The sequence below is a fragment of the Triticum urartu genome, chromosome 2A (assembly GCF_056163025.1).
Source record: "Triticum urartu cultivar PI428250 chromosome 2A, HENAU_Tu73, whole genome shotgun sequence".
Classification (NCBI taxonomy): Eukaryota; Viridiplantae; Streptophyta; class Magnoliopsida; order Poales; family Poaceae; genus Triticum; species Triticum urartu.
The window spans coordinates 312,086,723-312,101,096 of record NC_141874.1 but is presented as its reverse complement, the minus strand read 5'-3'; the positions used below and the strand labels follow the sequence as shown (position 1 = coordinate 312,101,096).

Below are 14,374 nucleotides of genomic sequence, written 5' to 3'. Positions count from 1 at the left end.
ACCCGGTCCTAACACAATAAATCTCAAAACAAAATTGGTTTGGTTGTTTGATTTACATAGTTGAATCTCTATGATTATCATTTGAACAAAAGCGACATAATTATGTTCGACCTACTCTGGCTTGGACGAACCCTCCACGGATTATCCGATAAGATGAATGATGCTGAGATCACCCCATCTCAAGATCGGAATTTTAGATCGGGACCGACATAGATCGACTGTCTCATCAACCCATCCCATCAGTACTTATGTTTCGAGACAAGAGTATAACCTAATAGTTTAAAGTGAGGGTCGCATGAGGTTTCTGTGACCTGTAGTTCTAAACTTGCCATTTTTTTGCTGCTTTGACCAACTGACCAAGGCACAAATTTTTGACATATCCCAACCTAAGTGCAGATCCAAGATGAAACAACACATTCCTAAGACGATAAATCTCAATATTAAATGAGGTTTCAGTGTTCTCCATCGGCACTAATTGATTTTTTTGCACATCTTATAGGTGCTTGGTACTCGTATTTGGTGTTATTTTTCATCATGATATAACTTTTTACAAATAAATTTCGGAATCTATAACTCGTAACTCCTGAAAACCCCGTAATTTAGAATCTCTGTGCCATTGACTACAGGCACGAATCTCATAGCAACTGAGGTCCGACACGTCACGTTTTGTTTTCGTTCGGTAAAACAGTCTAAAACAGGCTTCATCCCGAACGCCAGCATCAATCCTATCTTCTTCTCCCCTTGCTCCACCGCTCAGAGCACACTGCTCTGTCTCCGCCACGCAATACAGAGAGGAGTGGCCTTCGCCGGCGACGAGGCTCCTCCCTGACCAGATCCCGCCACAGTCGCGGCGGCAGGGGTCGAGGGATCCGCGAAGGGGGCCAGGGATTTGGCGTTCGCTACAGCCGAGCACTAGGTATTGCCGCGCTACGACTCAGCTCCTCGCCGACCGGAGCGAGGTGCCGTCGCGGTCCGAGGCCGAGGGCCGCCACGAGCACCAGGCCGCCGCTCTCGGGGCGACGCTGCCCGCACCATCCCTGCGATGCGCCCACCTCCAACCCGGCGGCGATGGCGATGTCCGCGAGGCCCTGGGCGCGAGGGAGGCGATGGCGACCAGCTGAAGCGGCGGCGCCGTCATCCTACACCGGGAGGCGGGGCCTGGTGGCGCACGAGGCTGCGGGACGCGGAAGGGGGAGAAGCAATGGAGGTACTGACGGGCGCGGTGCTGTTCGAGGAGGCGGGGCGCGGAGGGAGAGAGTAGTGGAGGTGCTGACGCTGACGCCACGGCGCTTCATGGAGGTCAACTAGGAGGTGGACGAGGCCTTGCGGCTCGCAGCCGACCTGCTCGCCGATGCGCCAATAGGGATCTGCTCGCCGGCGGGGACGCCATTTTCTTCTAGTGATGTGCGGATGGTGAACTGCTCACCGGGATTCACCCCGAGCCCAGGTATTTCGCCGCCTCCTAGTAGCCGCCCGAGCTGTGCTCATGTGCCTTGCCGTTAGCTGAGCTCTCCTACTGCTACTGACCTGGGACGAGCACAACAGCAGAGCACATGCGTGCAGATTTAGTTAGAACAGGAAGTTTCGTCACAAAGAATGGTTCAGGTTCAGCTTAATGTACACTGAAACTTTGCACTTTTGTTGTACAGGGAGTTGGAGTATCAGGGATAGGATATGTGCATCGAGCAGATTTTAGATTTCTGGTTCACATGGGTACACATTGGGTACATCTTGACAATATTTTTTCTGGAATAGTTTCTTTTGAGCATGGCAAATTGTGTAGAACATGATATTTAGTACAATATGGCAAATTGGCAACTAGTGTGTAGTGTTTAGCACTGTTTAGTGTTGTTTGTCCTCCTGCGAGAATTATATTCAGTAATTTGCCATGGCATTTGTCCTCCTGTATTTAGTCTGTAGTGCAAATTTTGTAAACTTGCCATGTGATCAGTACATACAAACTCTAGCTTTGAAATGAATCATGAATCGGATTTTCTCTAGATTTTGCCATGAATCAAAAGTATATATTGTTGAACACTGCTTTGCCATGGCAAAAAGGATTTTATAGCTTTTGGCATGCCTCTAATATAGCTTTTTCCATGTCACCACTATAACTTTTGGCATGACATACACATATTTTTTTACCATGGCAAATTTGCTAATCTATTTGCCATGCCTCTAATATAGTTTTCGCCATGTCACCACTACAACTTTGGCCATGTTCACATGGAGTAGTAAAAAAACAAATTTGAGTTGATTGTAGAAATATGTGTTTGTTTCCCTTTTTTTGACTTTGTAGGATTGATGATGACCACATTAAGCATTGCAACTTTTAAGAGATTTGATTTTGCTTTTGTACTTACTACTGCAAATCCACCCAGGTAATTTTGCCATGTCAATTAACATGCAGTATGTTTGTGCCATGGCAAACATTTTACATCATGGCAAATTTGCATTCTTTTAAACAGAAAGAGTTACTTTCCCACCACCTAATTTAGGTGTACGCGCCAATATTTTTTAACCTCCCGCTAAAAGGTCCCAAATTAGCGTCTTTGTTCCCACCAAAAAATTAGCTTCCCGCTAAATACCTTCCTAACAACCCACGAATATATAATTCTAGACCAAACGATGGCGTCTTCATGGGCGATTGGATCTGAGCTCTCGTCTCGGTTCATCTGTGCTGCCGGCGTCATGACGGCGTCAACAGAACGAACCACATCAGGTGCACGGCGTCAGGTTAGTCCTCCTCCTGATCTCCTCCATCGCTGAAAAATCTAGTCCTCCTCAATCTCCCCCTCCTCCCTCTCCTCTGCGCCCGCATCTGTCCGGGATCAAACCCCCACAAGCTCCTCCTCGGTGCGCGGCTCTCTCGATCCCGATCCATTCAGAGGGGCTGCCCCTTCTCTCCTCCGCTCGCCGCTTGGCCGTAGAAAAGAAGTCAGGGCAGGGGACATGCCGCCGCCGGTGGCATTTTCCCATCGCGCCTCGATTTGGCTGCCTCGGCGGAGGCGCTCGCGGCCTGGAGGGTCGGCGCAGCGCCTCAACTTGGCCTGGAGGCTGGCCGCCATGGAGCTCGCCTCGGCCTTGAACTGGGGCTCGAGGGGGCCTCCCAGCCCGGTTCATGGCCGCAGCCGTCTTGGCTGTGCACGCCGGTGTTGTGACGTGGTGGCCAGGCGCTGGTTACTGCCTCACCCGACCCCAGCGTGCCCGAGATGCCTGCAGACCTCTCCACCATCTCTGCTCCTGGTTCGCTCTGTTTCCTCCTGGATGCCAAAGGGGGTCGTGAGCATTAGATTGGTTTTTGAACATTAGATCCATTAGATCCATTAACTGAAAGATATAGACGTACTCTGTATGTACAAAGCTAGCTAGCTAGCTAATACAAGCAGCTTAATTGATTGTTGTATGAGCAGCTTTGCCGCTGCATATCCAGGTTTAGTCATCCTCTGCATTGCATTTGATTCAGATTACCATAAGATGATTTTTAATAGATATTTGGTCTTACACGAGTCACATTGGATTTTTTTCCCTATAGATTCAGAGTAGTATTTTCATGTACCTATCACTGATACTTTGCCTTTCATGTCCATTCACATATGTCTGGTTTACCTACACAAGGGCACAATGATGAATTTTACGGAGGATGCTCCGGGTACACAACATCCTTACTTCATAATCACCTATCTGAATGGTGCAGAATATCAATACTTTGTTAATGCTAAGTCCCATGATTGTTTTTGTGTGCAGTAAAGAAAGGCTCTGTTCTCTTAACAAGGATGGAAAGTATAACGGCATACAAAAACCAACGTGGACAACCCAAATCTGGTAAATTGTTTAGCATTTGCTATAATGCATAAAATCTTGGTGTGGGTTAAATAGCTAAACCTTCAAGACTACAAAATCTTTTACAGGAACTCCAGAACAATCTAACATTCCAGTATCTGCTAATGACATGTGTTCCCTTGCTGAATGGCCATCCCATGCTCGCCGCAACCGTGCGCTACTACAGGATGGTACTTGCTTTCGTTTACATTTATGTCATCATTTTTACAATCTAATGCTGAGTAATACAATTTTTCTTGTATGATCTGGGCTATAGAAGCTGGTGGACAGAAGAAGAAAGGGCGAGGTGTTCTAAAAGGTTTTAAAGCATCTAAGAAGCGTTTTGCCAATGGATCTGCAAAGCTAAATATTACATTCTCTGAAAAATTGGGTGGTACAGTAGGAATGAACTATCGTTCGTTCAAGGATGACGTGGTAGTCATAATGAAAAGAAAGTTACCACTCATTGGAGTGAGGACGTGGTCGGACATTCACCCTGCCTAGAAGATACACCAGAAACAGAAGAAAAAGTTCTCAAAATTGCGAAAGAGAGATATAGAGGCTGGCGATCAACTCTAAGCTCCACTTACAAGGCATACAAAACAGATGCAGCTAGATTGGCTAATCTGCCAGAAGATTTACAACCAGAAGAGTGGGAATGGATGATTGAGTACTTTGGCACTTATTCAAAATTTCAGGTTATCTCTAAGATCACGGTTTGTCTATTATGTGTTAAGATCAAATGGCTAGTCTCACTGGTTATATCTGGTTTCAATGAATTGATAGGAACGCAGCCAAATGAACGCCGATAACCGTAAGAAACAGAAGACAAAACACATAATGGGATCAAAATCTTACTCGAAAGTTAGTTTTGAGAAGGTATGAGTCCAACTAAATATTTATGCCTTGCTGCTAAATATGGTGTCATGTTTCAAGCATCTCATTGTTATATTACTTGCAGAGAAACTTGGAAACTGGAGAAGAGCCAGATTGTATTGCTCTATGGGAACTCACCCACACAAACGATGGAACATGGTCTAACACAGATTCCCAGAAAGTTTACGTGAGTACACTGACTTTTGGTTATTCTATAGTTAGTCAATGATGTGAATTCGGCATGTTTCATCATCAGATGCGATTATTCATGCGTTGGACCGTGTTATTCTTGTTTCATCTTTTATAGTGTCAATATTGATGCTGCACCTATAATTGTTCCTTTCATTTTAGGACAAAGCACTTGAAGAGGTTAAAAACAAACAAGCTGAAACTGAAGGTCCACTTTCAAGTGAGCAGAAAAACAATATTTTCCAGACCGCTTGCAAAGACACTCTGGAATGCAAGTCATCGCAGCCTCGTGGGTACGGATACATGGCCAAAACTTCAACTAGTTCTGAAAAGTTCCGTATCCAGATTGAAGAGCAAGCTCGTGCTACAGCAGCCACCCAGGAGCGAAACTCTCAGCTCAGCCAGCAGGTCAATGACTTAGAAGATCAACTACAAGCTGAACGTGCTAACACACAAGAGAGGATTAACTTGGAGCGTGCTGAGAGAGAACAACTTGAGGAGAGGTTAAAAGAAGAGCGTGCTGAAAGGGAAAGATTGTTGCAAGAGGAGCGAACATCAAGGCTGGAATTGGAAAAAACATGATGGCAAAGTTTGTAGAATTGAGCAAACAGATGGGAACCCAACAGGTGATGGTGATTACAGTCATATGCTTCCGACCTTGTAAGATTTATGTTGCTTACTTGCATTGCTAAAAGTGCACTTCTATTTACAGGTGCCTACGAAGAGGGTTGACAAAGAAAATAGTAATCCAAACTTGCAAAATATTGTTTCACAGACATCTAGTCCTAATAAGACTCCAGGTTCAAGGCCGACTGCTATTTCTTCAAATGCGCTCATACAAGCTGCAACAAGGCAATCTCGAATGTTTAAAGCAATGGTAAGTCACAACCTTGCTTTCTCTTCATGTTCACCTGCATTTTATACGTCATTGGTCTTCATAATTAGCTAGCTGCTTCTTCTCTTTTACCATGTGTTGTTGCTGCATCGAGTCACAACTTCAACAAAAAACGAATATGTGATAGCTAGGGACATGAACTTAACTGAAACTATACATCTAGTCATAACTTAAATCAATAGCAGGAGCTTTTAGTAGATGTATGATCGGATGATGGTACCATTCTGTATGCACGAGCAGGATGTCATGATGATGCGCGTGATGCCTTTGCTGATGAGTCCACTGCAATGTCCCATGCAGTATCTCTTCCCGCTGATATAGGGGTTGTGAGGGTCATTTTTTAAATGGACTCGCAACTCCTGATGGAAGCACTTAATATCAATAAGGTGGACTCGTCGGCCTATGCTGCTGTTATTGAGGATACCAAGTACCCGCTCAAATTATGGTTTTCTTATTATGAAATAAATGTATGTTGTCGCTCGGCAAACTCTGTTTTTCATGCGCTTGCTAGACTTGATAGGATGTTAGAACCTAACTGGAATGGGGAGGCTGATGTACCAGCCCTTGTGGCTGCTCTGTGCTTTGGGTGATTCAGCCCAGCACTGTTAAGTTAAAAGCAATGTTTTTTTCTGAAAAAAAAACTTTTAGTAGATGTACTTGTGGTTATGCCTTAGCCATTCACACTTGTATAGTTGTTCTGATGCCTTAGTTACATGCTTGCTGACATAGTATTAGCTAGTTAGTCTAGCAATAGTTTTTAACAATGGAGCTGGCATAATTGTATGGCGTATGTTATGTTTGACTCATTAACTAGAACTTTTTTTATTTCTTGGTTGCAGGATCCAAAGAACTAGCTGGACTCGACTCTAGATCACGGGCAGTTTAGTCTTCGAAGTTAATTAGGATGGCTAAATTACATTTCAGTTTTATTTGATGGATATTTTCTATCAGAATTATGAATTGTATGAATCTACATATTATACGTATGGTTTTGAATATTGTAATTGAAAGCTTGTATTTTTTTACGGTTGCAATAGACTATTACCACAACCCACTTTTGGTTGCCACATGCTACCACCACTAAAAATATAGTGTTGCATCATATCTCAGTTGCTACGCCTATCTGTTTTGTTGCACTAGGATGTTGCAATGGAGCACTTTATATTGTTGTAATAGTTTGGCGCCACAAAAAATTTCATGATGCGATAACAGTTTGGCGCCACCAAAGTAAGTTTGTTGAAACAGAGCATCGCCACGGAAAGTTTAAATTGTCGCAATAATTTCTTGCTATTGTCACCATCAAAACAAGTATGTTGCAATTTCCTGTTACGACGATTGGAATATTTGTTGCCAAAAGTTAATGCCACAAGCGCAGTGGGTCGTGGCAATATGCCTAATGCCATGAAAACAAGAATTGTTGTCATAGGTTATTGCCACAGTTATAGTGGGTCGTGGCAACATACCTAAAGCCACAAAAACAAGGATTGTTGCCATAGTTTGTTGCCACAATTGACTATTGCCACGAAAGAGTAATGCGCCATGAAATGGCCGTCGTCGGCATAGGTTGTTGCCACAAATGTCTATCGCTACGACATATCAGTCTCCACAATTCATTACATGTTGCATTAAAGCTATCTCCACAAATCAAATTGTGGCATCAGGTGAGTGCTGCCATGGGAAAACATGTGGCAACTTCCCGCATGGATGTTGCAATAGCACACTTTGTTGCCACAATTATTTTTTTGTGGTGATAACCTATTACCATGTGTCCAGTCGCAACGGCTGCCAACGAATGTCGTTTCGTGGCAATAGGTACTTATCGCCATGAAACAACATGTATTGCAACAAACGGTTTTGTTGCAATAGACCCGGATCCTTGTAGCGCTATTTGAGTATGGGAGGCGTGCAAGCCCTTTGACCTCCATCTGTCATCCACCTCTCTCCCAAGGTCTCCATTAATGGCACCCAAGCCTTTGTTTAATGGCGTGGCAATGTCTCACTCGACTGAGATTTAAGAGAGAGAAAAGAAAATCTGAAAAGAAAATTTTGCACGGATCTTGATGTAAGATCCGGACCTATATAGCATCTACTGCGACTTATAGCAAGACTGATGAATATATATATATAAGGACTACGAGAGGGGATAAAAATTATCTTACATAATTAGGAAGATGGTTAAAAAGCCACATGCGGCTACACCCGAAATACACAAGGGCAAACGAAGAAGGAAGACACATACAATGATCTGGCTCGCTGATCTCTACTGTCTTTATGCGCTACATGTCGCGGAGACTAGTTCTCGTGGCGGGCGATGATCTCTTTCATCAGTTTCATGTCCTTAATATGCTGCTTGGCAGCATCCATGGATTCCTCGACCAGCCTGTTGCGCTCGATGCGGAGCATGTCAATCTCGTCCATAAGTTTCTTGATGATGACGCCCGTCCTCCGCAACAAGGCAGCGGTCTCCTCCTCCTGCTTCGCCCTTTCGGCGATCTCCGCCCTCACTAGGTCGCGCTCGCCCCGGAGCTTCGCATTGCCCTCCCCTACTTGTCGGATGATGCCGGTAGCCTCATCCCGCATCCTACCCCAGTCGGAGATTTGATCCATCTGGCTATGGACTATCGCATGCATGCGCCTGTAAGAGTCCTCGCCTGCCCGCGAGAAATTTTCACAGGCCGCCGCGGCGCGGCGGGACCTCCCTACTGCTTTGGCGGCATGGCGGGACATCTCTGCTGCTTCCGCGGTGTGGCCTGACCAGTCTGCTACATCGATGGCGCGGTGGGACCTCCGTGCTACTTCGGTGGCGCGGCGGGACCTGTGTGCTGCTACTGGTGCGTGGCTGGACATGTCGGCTGCTTTCGCGGCGAGGCGGGACATCTCTTGTGCTTCCTCTTCCATGCTCACCTCTCCCTGGTGGAAATGTCTCGACCCAGAACTCACGCTGGCTATGGCTTGATTGACTTGATTGTTTTTTGTGGATGAGGAGTTGAGGAGGAATGTACAGGCATCTTAGCACACTAGTATTTATAACCGAGTACTACCAATACGCTCCTAAGTGGGAGACCGTTTAGGTTGTGATCCGTGTGAACAGGTTTGCAATTAAATATAGCATGGTAGTAGTAGTAATTTGGAATGTGACGAGACGTGCTCAAAATGTATTGACGGTTCTAGTTTCGAAGTGCGGCACTATTCCCAAATGGTGTAACGCCGGCACGTTTTCTCGGCCGTGGTGTAGCATATGCCATGGTACTATCTTACGCTTGACCTTCATAGACTGGTCTTTTTTTCAGACACATTACACATATCTCTCGGGAATTCTCGCATGCACCTTCACTTCTCCCTAGGTCGATGCCACCCACATACAATTGTACTCTGAGAAGAGGTGCACGCACGCACTCGTCCTCTCTCACACACGCATCTATAGCTACGAATTGTAGTGTTCTCAACCATCCGATTGGCTCTATCATAGGTTTCACGTTGCTCCTAGGCCTTGACATTGAGAAGTTTAAAATGCGGAGGCTAATATGGAGGCGTGAGGTTCTGGTTAATGTACGGGCGGCACACGGCACCAACAAGACATGAGCTTCGTCTTCCTAGTGCGCATGCAGTCAGGTGAGTTGTCCAAGTATAGACACAACCAGTCCCTCGTTGGTATCCGTGCCTCGAGTTTGGCTGGTCATAGTGGAGAGTAGCATAGACTAGTTACTAGTCTATGTTACCAGTACCTTCATAGTGGGTAGTATCATATAGTATATGCATAATTTGGCGATGAGCGTTCTCTATATGTACCACCTTTTTTCTTTAATTACGTCTTGTTAGTTTTTCTCCATGGCGCAATCCATCGATACTACTACTGTACAAATGTATACGTCTTTTAAAAGGCTAGAGCCTGGGGCAGTCTAGCTTTGTCCTTTTCACGAGAGGTGAGGGCCTGTGTGATTTGATGGCTCATTACTGTTGGAAGGCGGGGCCTTGTGATTTGAATGCTTGTATAAATGTGCCAACGACTTGAGGAGGAGCAAAGAACCATGTGGTATACTCAAGTTTTCCACTAGAGTACGACGGAGGAGCATGAAGCACGGCAGCCCAGTGCCATATCCTCTACTCTGTACTCTTATTGTATATTACTAGCAAGGGGCATTGTTCTATTAGCGATAAAGAATGATCTAATCTGCTAGTCATCTCATTTTTAGCATTGTTCTATTCATGCCTCGCAGAGAAGGTGACACGTGCGTCCAAACACCCGAAGCAAAATAAGAAACACAAGAGCAAAAGAAGGAGGATTATCAGCCCCCAAAAGAAGGAAGACGCACACACAAGTCTTGGGCGCTGCTCTCACTACATGAAGGGTTGCTGGCCGCGGAGTCATAACTGCATCTTGTTACGAGTAGTTCTCGACCTAGAGCTCTACACACCGGCCATGGCAAGGACGGACGAAGAAGAATGACTTATGAGGAGGAAGGTAGTGAAATTTTCGGTTAGGTAGTTCCCCTTTTTATAACCTAATTACGAGAACTAGTACTAAAACCTGCATAGTGGGAACACGTTCAGGTTTGGTATGTACTGGTAGGTGTGAGCAGGCTTGCGCTTAATTGTAGCACTAGTACTTTGGAATGTGATGGGAACAAGGTAAAGATTAATTGATGGTTTTTGGTTTCGAGGCCCGAAACGGCTCCCGATGAGTTTAGTGGAACATAAATTTCAAGTAGACTACACTGCTCAGATGCGTAAATATTATGTTTCTGTCAAAAATTGGCACAAAATACTAAGGATACCAACGGAAGTACTACTAGCAACCCATGATTTAACTACTTGCATGCACGTAGTGCTATGCGCATGTCTTTCTTCCGCCCTCACGTCCACTCAATTTGCATGCGCTGTATTAATTGACCATCAATGAAGTGAAGGACTTTACACGCATCAAATTATCACATGGGGTGGATCTTGGTACAAAATTGCGTCCGCCCGTGTACCCGCATGTGCATGCGAGGGAATTAGTGCGTGCGTGGCATGCGTGCACATCTTCGCTTTGTGCATGTACCGCCAGTGCGGCTCAGGGAGGACGAGTACATTCTTCTGGAACTAGCAGCACGTCACTGTGATCAATCCACACAAGGATGTCGCGACAACGCCTCCACATGTGCCATTTGGCTTCATGAACTGTAAGAGAGACACTGTGTAGCGTGCCATTGTGTTTTGCACATAGTCTAAGTACTAGTAAGGTACACATGCATTGCACGCATCAGATTTTGCAACCAAATTATTAATAAATACCACACTGTAGCATGTAAGCTCTGAGTCATATATGCCTGATGTAGACCTTCGTTTAATTCTTATAGTTCATCTCATTCAAAATCAATTAGTTTTTATAAAAAAACCTAGGGCCTCTTTGATTCGTAGGATTTCCAAAACGCGGGAATAGGAAGAACATGGGATTAGAGTGGAATGTCGTCTTGGATCCTACAAGATGGTACGAGTGTTTGATTGTGCATAGAAAAATGCAGAATTCTTTCAAAGAGGTTTGAGTGGATGGTATCTTTCCTATGAAATCTAGTGCAAATGAATCATATGGAAAAATTCCTATGGTTTACAATCCTACGAATCAAACAACCAAGATAGGAAAAATTCCTAAGGATTAGAATCCTCCAAAATTCCTTCGAGAATCCTTTGAATCAAAAAAGCCCTTAATCTATTTTGTGATTCATGGAATTGTGCATTGTAAAGCATAAAGTAAAAACAAATAATGTCAATTCAACTAGAAAAAATGTTTGGGCAGTTATGATACGGAAGATTCTAGAACAAAGGAGAACCACTGTTGTTTTGACATTTGTGCATTATGCTTAAGTTCAACCATGGAGTCTGCTAGATTGTACATGTGGCAAAATCCGGTGGGGGCTAGAAGATGGTGCGATGGGCCGAGTGGAGGGAGACTATGAAGGAGTGCACAACTGCGAGATCGATATTTAGAGAGAGAGGGCGAGAACGTGCGTTGTTGCGCGCAGTGGCGGAGCCATGAAAAATGTCCCATGAGCTAGGGGGCCAAGCATTGCTAATACTTTACGAAGAGGGCCAATTCATCAACTTAAACCATTTTTACCATCAATTATCTAATGATCACATTCATATTAGCCTCAATATATAGTGATGTTAGGGGGGCCAGGGCCCTTGCTGCCCATGTCTTCGCCATTGTGCGCGCATCTAAGAGATGAAGCGGAAGGCATGGATGATGAGAGGGGGGAGTTGGATATATAATTAATGTGGGTGTATTAGCTATATATGTAATCCAATATAGAGAGGTATAGATTGATCGATGTGGACGTGGGAAAGAGGGTGAGACCTCACTAGATATATAGATTGATCGGTTTATGTGCAAAACTATGAAAGACCTAGCTATATACACACACACATAGAGGTACATCGATCGTTGCGCATGCACGTGAGAGATAAAGAATGCCCGATATGATGGAGAGGGGGATGTGTGTGTGTGTGCCTTCATGGGAAACCGACCTGAAGAAAAAGATTGCATGTGTGCGATGGATAATGCCGACTGGTAGTGTATGTGCATGCACGCATGAGAGAAAGTTAGTGGTACAATTATAAAGAGAAGACCAATGTGTGGGTGTAAAAGACTAGGTGAGGTCATAATCAATGTAAAGTTGAATTCAAATATTTGAATAAGATATCATGATGTGTGGAACCCATGCATGCATGAATATAACAGAGATCTGCGCGGTGTGGTTTGGAAACGAGCATGTTGTAATGTATACACATTGAACAAGGTCAGACTGGTTTGAATTTGAGATACCGATGGCAGACATCGTTTGGCCACATTGCATCCATGCATGGACACGCTATTCTAATTGGAGATAATGGGTGGCTTTCGCATCACATATCTATATCTATACCCCTATATATATTATATTTTATATTTTTATATAGTGTGCGGATAACTTTAACTTTGAAAGATGGTCGTTGGATGAGGCCAATCCGATGGTGCAGAGCTGGCACATTTGAGCACTATTGGCCGTTGGATATCATCTAGATTCCACCAGATTTTGCCACATGTACAATTTAGAAGACTCTATGGTTGAACTTAAGCATAATGCACAAACCTCAAAACACAAGCACTTCTACTTTGTTCTAGAATCTTCCGTATCACAATTGCCCAAATGTTTTTTTACATGATTTGTTTATACTTTATGCCTTACAACGCACAATTCCATGAATCTTAAAATAGATTAGCTTTCTTATAAAAACTAGATGATTTTGAATGAAATGAATTATAAGAATTAAATGAACATCTACATCATGCATATATGACTCAAAGCTTATATGCTATAATGTGGTATTTATTCACAATTTGGTTGCCATACTCATGCGTGCAATGCACGTGTACCTTACTAGTCTAAATGGTGTCTGTGTGTGACTTGTGCATGTTAAACACATTGTACGTAGTATATCATACTAGTCTAAATTGTCTTTTTTTTATTTTGCGTACATGTTAAGCTCGTTCTCCTGAAATTTCAAGCCGCGCCTTGTTATGCCGAAATTTCAAGCTAGCATCTCTGTCTATCGTGCTGCAAAACTCCCGCCTCTTCAACCCGCACCTTGTTAGGCCAAAATATTTAAGATAAATCTTTGTCTCGTTGTCCTCTGACAACTCCCTCCATCTCAACCCGCGCCTTGCTATTCCAAAATTACAACGCGCGCGAAAACTCCCACCTCTTGTGAAATCCCGACACGCGAAATGCCCGTGATACCCCTGAACCAAAAGAACTGCCTCAAATCGGTGGGGGTACTTTCATAACTTATCCTACATTTCGGACAAGTGCGTCCCTAAGACATGGTTCCCCCACTCCCATCCCATCCGCCCACCCATTCGTACACCGAGGCTAGCAAAACCCGCGAAGCCCCATACCCTCCTCCGTCTGCCACCCAGCCGGAGCCTCTTCCCCGACAACGTCGTCCACAGCAACACCTCGACATCCCTCATGCACCTTACCGATGAGGATCCGTCATCGATCTGGTCGTCCTGCCGGTTCAGCCACCCCGTCCTCCACCTCCAAGGAGCTCCCCCGACGTTCCCCTCATCTTTCGCGCCACCTCCATTCCCACACCGCCGTCTTCACCTGCACCACCGGAAGAGCATCATCATCACCGTTTCCTCGGATGAAGCTGCGGCCTAATCGGCGCCACCAAAGAGGTTGTACACTAATCACCGCATTTTCTTCTTGATTCGATCTCACAGTGCTGCCGGCGCTCGGTCCCGAGCCGACACGGCGCGGCTCCATCCACGACGGCGGCGCCGGCCACTTCCTCCACGGCATCGCTCCCTCGGCGGCGATGTCCAAATCAGTACGAGCTGCTGCTGCTTTAGCTCTCGCTCATGATGCTGCTCTGCTCTTGCTCTCGGTCCCCAGCCTGGTCTACTCTTGCTCGCACTGCTGCTCCGATTTAGCTACATTTCAGTTGACTGAATCGACTTTTGCGTCAGTCGATTTTCAGGGGGTGGGGGGCTCGCCGGAGTTAAGGAAGAACCAGCCGCAGCGGGGAGGAGGGCTCGCCGGAGAGGTACCCCACTATCTATCTTAG

At 45.1% G+C, this 14,374-nt stretch overlaps 1 pseudogene across 1 annotated transcript; it reads left to right on the top strand.

Annotated features, from left to right (window-relative positions):
* The first annotated feature begins 705 nt into the window (after positions 1-705).
* Positions 706-6,786, top strand: LOC125537104 (uncharacterized; annotated as a pseudogene). The gene is made up of 11 exons (XR_015616342.1): positions 706-1,447; positions 1,650-2,736; positions 3,619-3,652; positions 3,748-3,825; positions 3,912-4,013; positions 4,100-4,520; positions 4,609-4,701; positions 4,784-4,885; positions 5,050-5,513; positions 5,600-5,764; positions 6,622-6,786. The product of XR_015616342.1 is annotated as an uncharacterized LOC125537104 (transcript).
* The last annotated feature ends 7,588 nt before the right edge of the window (positions 6,787-14,374 follow it).